The 8515-nt window shown below is 47.5% G+C and overlaps 1 protein-coding gene across 5 annotated transcripts in view; it reads left to right on the top strand.

Moving 5' to 3' along the window:
• UNC13B (unc-13 homolog B) overlaps nt 1–8515 on the top strand; it is a 257459-nt gene that overhangs the window by 16279 nt on the left and 232665 nt on the right. The window contains exon 2 of one of the 5 annotated variants that reach the window (XM_025207490.1): nt 2857–2899. The exons of the other annotated variants lie outside the window; for them this stretch is intronic. The gene's annotated coding sequence lies outside the window, so the exon portion shown is untranslated. The remainder of the gene's footprint in view (nt 1–2856; nt 2900–8515) is intronic. 5 annotated transcript variants of the gene reach the window in all.

Here is an 8515-nt window from a genome sequence, read left to right as displayed (position 1 = left end):
TGTGTGGACTACCGGAAGCTGAATGCCATTACCACCCCTGATGCGTACCCTATGCCCAGGATGGACACGTTGCTGGATCGCCTGGGCCCAGCCAAGGTGATCTCAACTCTCGATCTGTCCAAAGGATTTTGGCAGATGGCCCTGGACCCGGATGCCATAGCCAAGTCTGCCTTTACCACACCTATGGGGCTATACGAGTTCACCGTTTTACCTTTCGGTTTGCGCAACTCGCCTGCCTCTTTCCAGAGACTGATCAATAATCTGCTGCAAGGATGTGAGCAGTTTGCCATGGCTTACATCGATGACATCGCCATCTTCAGTCAGGATTTCGAGTCGCACCTGACTCACCTGACCACCGTGCTAGGTAAGATCAAGCAAGCTGGTCTTACGGTGAAAGCCAAGAAGTGCCAGTGGGCACTGTCAGAGGTAGTGTACCTGGGTCATCGTGTGGGTGGAGGTCAGATTGCTCCCTTGTGGGACAAGATCGAGGCCATCAAAGACTGGCCGCCTCCACAGACCAAGAAGCAAGTCAGAGCCTTCCTCGGCCTGGCGGGTTACTACCGAAGATTTGTCCCGGGGTTTGGAGCAACCGCAGCCCCGCTGCACGAGCTGACCAAGAAGGGCAGCCCGGACCCGGTGGTCTGGAAGCAGGGGTGCCAGGAAGCATTCGACGCCCTCAAGGCTGCCCTGGTCAAACAACCGATCCTGAAGGCACCGCTCCAGGATAAACCCTTCTACGTGGCAACGGATGCCTCCGACGTAGGACTGGGAGCTGTGCTCTTACAGGAGCACCAGGAGACACGGCACCCCGTGGCGTACCTCAGCCGGAAGCTAATCCCTCGGGAGCGAAACCTGTCCTCCATCGAGAAGGAGTGCTTGGCCATCGTCTGGGCCCTGAACAAGCTGAAGCCCTATTTGTGGGGACAACAGTTCACCGTCCTGTCGGACCATGCCCCACTGCAGTGGTTGCAGACCATGCAAAACACCAATGCCAAGCTGCAGCGTTGGTCCTGGCAGCTGCAGGAATTTAATTTTACTGTTGAACACATAAAAGGAAGCCAGAACGTGATAGCGGATGCCTTGTCACGAAAGGACTCTGGGTAGTGGGTCCTCGGGACTCGGGACTAGTGAGGAGATCACTAGTGTAAGACTGCCATCAGGTTTTATGGTTTCTATCTGTTATGGTCATAATTGTTCCATGTTCCAGGTTTTTTCCTTTTTCTTCTTCTGGCATCCCGTGGGAACTCCCTGACCTGACACGCCTGGACCCACGGCCCTGAGAGGCCCCGTGTCCGAGCTTGTAAAGGAGGGGGGGGAAGTGTGGCAGAAATGCCCCGTCGGTGCCCCTCTCCCGAGACCTGTCTCAGCCAGCCTGAGAGGCTGGTGTTGAATCCCTCAGGGCGGGGATCTCCCACCTTGTCTGCATGACAAAAGCCTGGGGCCTGAATGCTCTGGTCACCTGGGCAGGGGGGAAAAGCTCGGCCCTGCGCACGGGCCCAGGTAGCCAAGGATGCTTGGGAGACTGGTCGGCTTGTGGTGTCTAAATTATGCCGAGGAGGCCCCTTAGGTCGGTGGACTAAGGGAGGCTTCCTAATCAGCCCCTGACTTGGGGAAGTGCCCCAAGTGCTTATACTGGGTCTAGCACCCATTGGACGATCAGGCCTGTGTTCTCCAAGGTGCGCAGAGCCAGGATTGAGTCCAGAGCCTTGGATGGTGGCAGCGGGAACCCCAGGCTAGCGGGTGTGCTCCAGGGAAGGGGTCGGCCGGACGGGAGGCACCCCAGGGAGGCACTTGGAGCCTGGAAGGTGGTCGGGCGCAGGGAGGTGGGCGGCTCAACGCAGGAGCTCCCCTTACTGGCCCGCCACAGATGTAAGATTTGGCCCCGAGTTTAAGAACCTTGTCAATGCTATTTTCAGTTCTGAAAGCCATATCAGAGTCACTTGATTGTGTGCAGATAGCTGGATGATGCAAAGCAGACTGAACACAATGTTTTGAAATTTTGCAGTCGGCATTATGCTCTGATTTGGGAATCCCAAGTGAGGCTGATGAGACCTGATCATCTTCTTCGTCCAGTAGTAGCTTCTCTACGTATGAGGTTGAGCTAGAAAGGAGTCTGTCCTTTCCCTATTAAAACTCATCCAGAGACTCACTTCTGTCAGTTCTGGCAAGAAAAAATGTGTTGCTTAAAACAGCCTTGTAACTAGTAGCCACGTCCATTGATCTTCAACCTGATCATCCTGCTTGTATGTTGTATCCCTTATCCATGCCTCAAGACACAGGCGAGTTAAACAGGGATCTCCAGGCCTGTGTTTGTGAAGTGTGTGGCAGAATGAGGGCACTGCTGCGACGTCGGACCAATTGCATTAAACTTTGTGGGATAAATTAATCTCGTTTTAACAGAAATGTTGAAGACAACAGTAGAGAGAGAGACTCGGTTTCCCTTGGAAAAATCATAGCCTACTCTAAGGAATGTGAAGTTAAAAATATGTCAGTTGAGGCTGTTCCCCTCCAGTTAGGTTTTTTTCTCCTTTTGTCTATTTAGTCTTGCCATGGGTGATTAGAAAAGGGTGCCAAGGTGGGGAGCTGCGTTTGGTGCAGGGCACAAGTCATTTGCTAGGAGATGGTTAAAACGATCTCTGCTGTGGCATAGCACTGTCTAGTTGTCCAGACTTTTGGCTTCTGTTTTTCTCCCCCCTCAAGCTCCCACATAGCCAGGAGGAGAGGGAGGACTAAACCAACTCACCGCAGCAGTTCCTATGTTTGCAGCTTTCTTTGCAGAGAATACCATGATTCTGAGAACAGCTCCATGTTTCCAAGCGTTATTTAGGAATCTGTATATCGCATTTCCTTCCCCAGGTGAAGACTGCCCGAATATGATAAAATGGACAAGATGGGTGTGGTACGTGTGTGTGTCCACGTGTGGTTTTAGCATGCTTGCTTTCTGAGTGTAATGCAGTAGAATTTGAACAAAGCCGTTGGCTAGCGATTTTCCAAGGACAGAAGATGGAGTGTGCTGTGCTTTTGTTGGGCAATGCTTTCTTCCTTTTCCATCACTTCTGCTCCGTTCCCCATCAGCTGCGTTTAGATACTGCACACGAACCAAAGAGGCTTGACTCCACGCACCCTGCACACTGCCTGGGTCTTCCTTTCAGTATTATGGAAACGCTGCCTTTGCTTAACACCGAAGGAATGCCCTCTCTCCCCTTCCTCCATCCCCAACAAACGTGTGATTCGCTGCTGTACGCAAGTTGTTTTCCATGGTTCGTCTCCACTCTCTTGCACTGCCATTCAGACGCTTTGCCCTTCCTCCTGTGCATGCTGTACCCCGGCTCCCATGCCTGCTGTGCACGTGAATTAACAGCTTTTTGCTTTTGTCCTCTCAGGCAGGGCTCGGACTATCTTTGTTCATTTCTATTTTGAGCGCTATTTGAGCACTATTTTCTGCAGGTTGGCCTATAAGGCCATTGCTGAATTTGCCTAGAAATGGTTTCCTGGCTTGTGAGTGCCCCATTGCCACCTCTGTTGCACCAAAATCACCCTGGTTGAAATGCTGCCGCTCAAGTCTGACTCCGCTTTCTTGAAAGCGAATGAAGACGAGCATACGCAGTCTGGCACTGACTTGCTCGCAGACACTGTTGGAGGAGGAAAGCTACACCCCCTGTTATCAGCCGTTCTGAGACTTGGCAGATTTGTCAGGATCTGGCCTTTCAGGACTATGTTATGCTCTGTGACAACTTTCCCACTGCAAAGGAAAGATAGGCCATATAGCAAGGAAACCATTATGGCTGCATCAAGAGCTCTTCAATGAGCTGCAAATAATCATAAGAAAAAAGGTATAAAAACTAGACTAAGAGAAAATGAATAAAGATGCGTATAAAGGAAAAGCACAAGCAGGGAGAGAGAATCAGAAAGGCTAAGGTGTAAAATAAGTTTCAATTATAAGGGACATAAAAGGCAATATAGAAAAGCTCTAGGAATATGTTGGAAGTAAGAGGAAGATGAAAGAAAGTGTAGTTTATTGCAAAATGGGAAAGTAGAGCAAATAATAGATAATGCAGGGGAGGCTGATATATTTAATGTCTCCTTTGCATGAAAAAGGCTAATTGTGACCAAATCCTTGCATCCATTTTCACAAAGAGAAAATGGCAAGCCAAAGTATGGGGACAAAAATGGGTAAAAGAGATCTGTAAAAGTTTAAATATGTTTAAGTTGTCAGGGCCTGACCAAACTCGCCCTAGAGAGCATAAGGAATAACCAGAGTAATTGCTGAATGGTTAGTGCTTTTTCTAGAGGATGGGGTGATTCCAGAGATTGTCTGGAAGAAATCATTAGACAATCACTTCGAGGGTTTCTATTAATTTATCTTAAGGCTACAGCTGACCTTGGTATGCTGTTCCTGACAAACTCATTGCATTTTTTTCTTATGGGGTAATTGGCCTAGTGCATAAGGGGAAGGAGATGTGAGATATTGTGATTTTTAATAAGGCTTTTGCTACTGCACCAGCCAGTCTCCTAAGCAAGCTAAGGAAAGGAGGCCGATATCTAATCATCACATGGTGCGTGCAGAAGTGGTTGAAAATGATAGTCAAGAGTAGAGAGAGGTAGTTAGCTGTGTTAGTCTGAAGTCTGGGTAGAGAGATGCACTTTTTATAGACCAACTAAAGTAGACCAATTAAACAAGCTTGTGCTCTGTTTACACACGCTCTCTCACACTCAAAGAGTAGCCATTGATGGTTTACAATCAGATTGGGAAGGCATTTCAAGTGGGGTCCTGTGGGGGTCTGTTCTAGTCTATATTTGCATGGTGAAACAGCAGGTACGCTTGGATAACTTGCTGATGGCACCAACTTGGCACGGCTTGCAAGTCTTCTGGACAACAGCCTTAGAACTCAAAATGGTCTTGACGTTTGTGACCGAGCCTGAAGTCATCTGCACAGAAGTCAAAGCCAGATGCAAAGTGCTGTACTTACGAGAAATTTTAAATGCAAATTAAAAGTCCAAACACCAATTAATTGACAAGGCAGAAGGATTGCAGAAGAGTATCTGGAGGTTAAAATTTGAGTCATGGTGATGTGGTAGGAAAAGGTGTTGAATCTCATCTAGGATGTATTAACAGAAGGGTTTATATGTAGACACGGGAGGTAATTTTATTTTGCCAGCTGGAGAGTCCTTGGCTGGAGTATTGTTTAGTCTGGCCCCCAAGCTTTCAAAAAGACCAACGGGAAAGTCGAGCAGAGCAACAGGAGCGATACTGTTAGGAAACATGACATGGGGAAAGGTTGAAGAAATTGGATTTCTTCATGAGAAAAAGAGCAGCTGGGGAACGAGGGACACCATAAGCCTGATGACATAACCATTTGATGGAGCATAGTGATTGCTTGCTCTCCATGGCCACGGCATGAGCCCGGCAGGAGGAGGTAGGCAAGTGCAATTTGCAGAAGGGGAGGTTTAATTTGCATATGGGGGGGGGGAAAAACTTTTGAACTATTAGAAATGAGACTTCTCTGGGAATATTTTTTTCATTGGACCAGTCGCAGACTTGACAGAGATATTAGACAAGCTTTTTGGCACAGTGTCCTTCCTCAGGCCTGGGAGAGCACACCTGTAGCTTCAGCTAAATACCAGGTAGAACAATTGCTCTCGTTTTAATCCTGTTCTATTAATGAAAGTGAGCACTTCCCAGGAAGTGGGGAATGAAGCTGTGGAGCAAGGAGAAGTTATCAGACATAGTTAAGAAACACTTACTCGAGAGATGTCTAGGTATGTAAAAATATACGGTTGTTCAAAAAGGAAGGGGCTGTTTAACTCTGTAGCAAAGGGGAGTAGCTTAAGGGATAATGAGCTAAAAAACTAAAATCTGAAAACTGCCTTTACCCAACAAGGCGAAAGATTTATACGCAGTGAAGAGAAACCCAACAAGGACAGTCCACCAAAGAGACCATCTTTGGACAAGCCCCTGAGTGCCCTGCACAAATCTGCTGCAGCACTAAAGGAAGATAGATCCCCACTGACTGCAGACCCGCTATGCTCTAAAATGAGCTCTCAAAGAAAAGACAGCTATAAAACAGAAGGAAAAAAAAAGAAGTCCTAACATTTGTTTTAAAAAGGGTAAGATTTGATAGTATAGGGTAAGATTTGATTAGTATATAATTTGATAATAAACTAGTGCATTATTTTTTCAATATTTTAAGATTTCTTACTTGGTTTCAGCCCATTATTAAAGGAACTGCTGTCATCAGTTCAGATCAGAAAAGATTAAAAAAATAAAACTAATTCAATTCTAGATCAAATCAGCACTCAATGTCCCTGACTCGGGCAAAAATTGAGAAGCGATCCATTAGTTTCATAAATAGGCTGACATATTTTTACAGAGTGCCAGGATGCAAACCAGGCCGCCCCCCGCGCCACCAGAACTACTTTTACCTAATGTATTCTGTACACTAATGGATGCAACTCCCTCTGCAGATTGTAGGTGGAAATGAACAAGATGAAAGTCTCTTCTCTCTTGCTCCTTATTTACCACAAAGTCATAATTGTTGCAAATAAGTCTCGTGGGCATTCAGATCTTCTACTTACCTGGGCAGCTAGTTCAGCTGTGGTACAGTAGGTGACACTCTCTGATGGCCATGCTATTTCTGATAAAGGCATTAATATTTTACCAGGGCAGATTAGTTCATCCCCCTCAGACCTAATTATATTGGAGTGCAGTTTTTTGACTCTGAGTACACCGAAGACAGGTCACAGAGACACAGTCCCACTTTTTTTCCCCCCCTGTTATATATGCAGTATCTTACAAAGGAACCAAGTTGGCTAGAGTTGCAAACGCTCTGCAGGGAACAACTAGGATCAAGAATGACCGAGATAGCCTGGAAGAATGGTTTGCAATCATGACGTCTAAAAGAGACCAGTGCAAAGTTCGGCACTTCACAGAATAATGGCATGCACAAATATAGACTGGGGAATGAGTGGCTAGACTGCAGGGAAGAACTTGGGTTGTTACAGTACACCACCGTAATCTGAATATGAGCCAATAATGTGCCCTAGCTGGAAGAAAAAAAAAAAAAGCTAGCAGCATAATGGCTTGTATGAAGATGTGTTGCTTGCAGATCAAAGGGAGTGATTCTTCTGGTCTATTCACAGAATCATAGAAAATGAGGGTTGAAGGGACCTCAGGCAGTCACGTCTAGTTCAACCCCCGGCTCAAAGCAGAACCAGACCCAACTACATCATCCCAGCCAAGGCTTTGTCTACCTGGGGCTTAAACCTCCAAGGATGGAGAGTCCACTACCTTTCTAGGCAACCCATCCCAGTGCCTAACTACCCTCCCTCCTAGTGAGAGAGTTGTTTCTAACATCCAACCTATAAGTCAGCACTGGTAAGGTCTCACCTGGAGTCCTGGGTTCAGTGTTGGGCCCTGCACTTCAAGAAGGAAGTGGACAATTAGAGTCCAATGCAGAGAGACCAAAACGATTAAGGGCCTGTGAGGCAAGATCAGTGATGAAAGACTGAAAGGGTGGGGGTTATTTAGTCTGAAGAAGAGAAGACTTGCGGGCGGGGGGGAGGGGCAGGAAATTTGATAAGTCTTTAACTTCCTGAAGGGCAATTATAGAGAGGATGGAGATGGGTTTTTCTCTGTGGCCATAGGGAATAGGACCAGGAGCAAAGACCTCAAGCTGCAGCAGGGGAAATGAAGTAATGGAGTTGGAGATGAGGAGGGACTTTTTGACTAGGATGGTGGTCAAGCACTAGAACAGGCTGGCTCCCTAGAGAAGCTGTGAATCTCCATCCTTTAAAATTTTCAAGAGGCAGGTTGGGCAGACACTTATCTGGGATGGTTTATAGATTTCATAGACATTAGGGGCTGGAAGGGACCTCGTGAGATCGTCAGGTCCAGCCCCCCACCATAGGCAGTAAGTCAGGTGGGATCAAGTGACCCCAGTAAGAAATAAATCCAGCTGTTTTTTGAAGGAGTCCAGAGCAGGTGCTGGCGCTGCCTCTGGGGGGGTTTGCTTCAGACCCTGGACATGCACACCGTAAAGAACTGTTTTTCTTATGTCCAGTCTAAATCAGCCTTCCTGGAGTTTATGACCATTAGACCCTGTTATCCCTTGGGGAGCTCTGGTGAACAGCTGTTTTCCCAGGTCCTGATGTACCCCTCTTATGAAGTTGTAGGATGCCACCAAGTTCCCCCTGAGCCTTCTCTTCTCCAGACTGAAGAGTCCCAGGTCCCTCAGTCTCTCCTTGTACAGCCTGCCCTCCAGGCCTTGGATCATATGAGTGGCTCTCCTTTGGACTGTCTCAAGCTTCTTCACATGCCTCCTGAAGTGGGGAGCCCAATACTGGATGCAGTACTCCAGCTGTGGTCTCACCAGGGCCGAGTAAAGCAGGATGATGACATGGGGAGCTAGGTCAAAGGCCTTCTTGAATTCATAGATTCATAGATGCTAGGGTCGGAAGGGACCTCAATAGATCATCGAGTCCGACCCCCTGCATAGGCAGGAAAGAGTGCCGGGGC

Source organism: Alligator sinensis, unplaced genomic scaffold, assembly GCF_000455745.1.
Source record: "Alligator sinensis unplaced genomic scaffold, ASM45574v1 scaffold783_1, whole genome shotgun sequence".
NCBI lineage: Eukaryota > Metazoa > Chordata > Crocodylia > Alligatoridae > Alligator > Alligator sinensis.
Note: the sequence above shows the minus strand (reverse complement) of the source record. Positions and strands in the feature narration are given on the sequence as shown.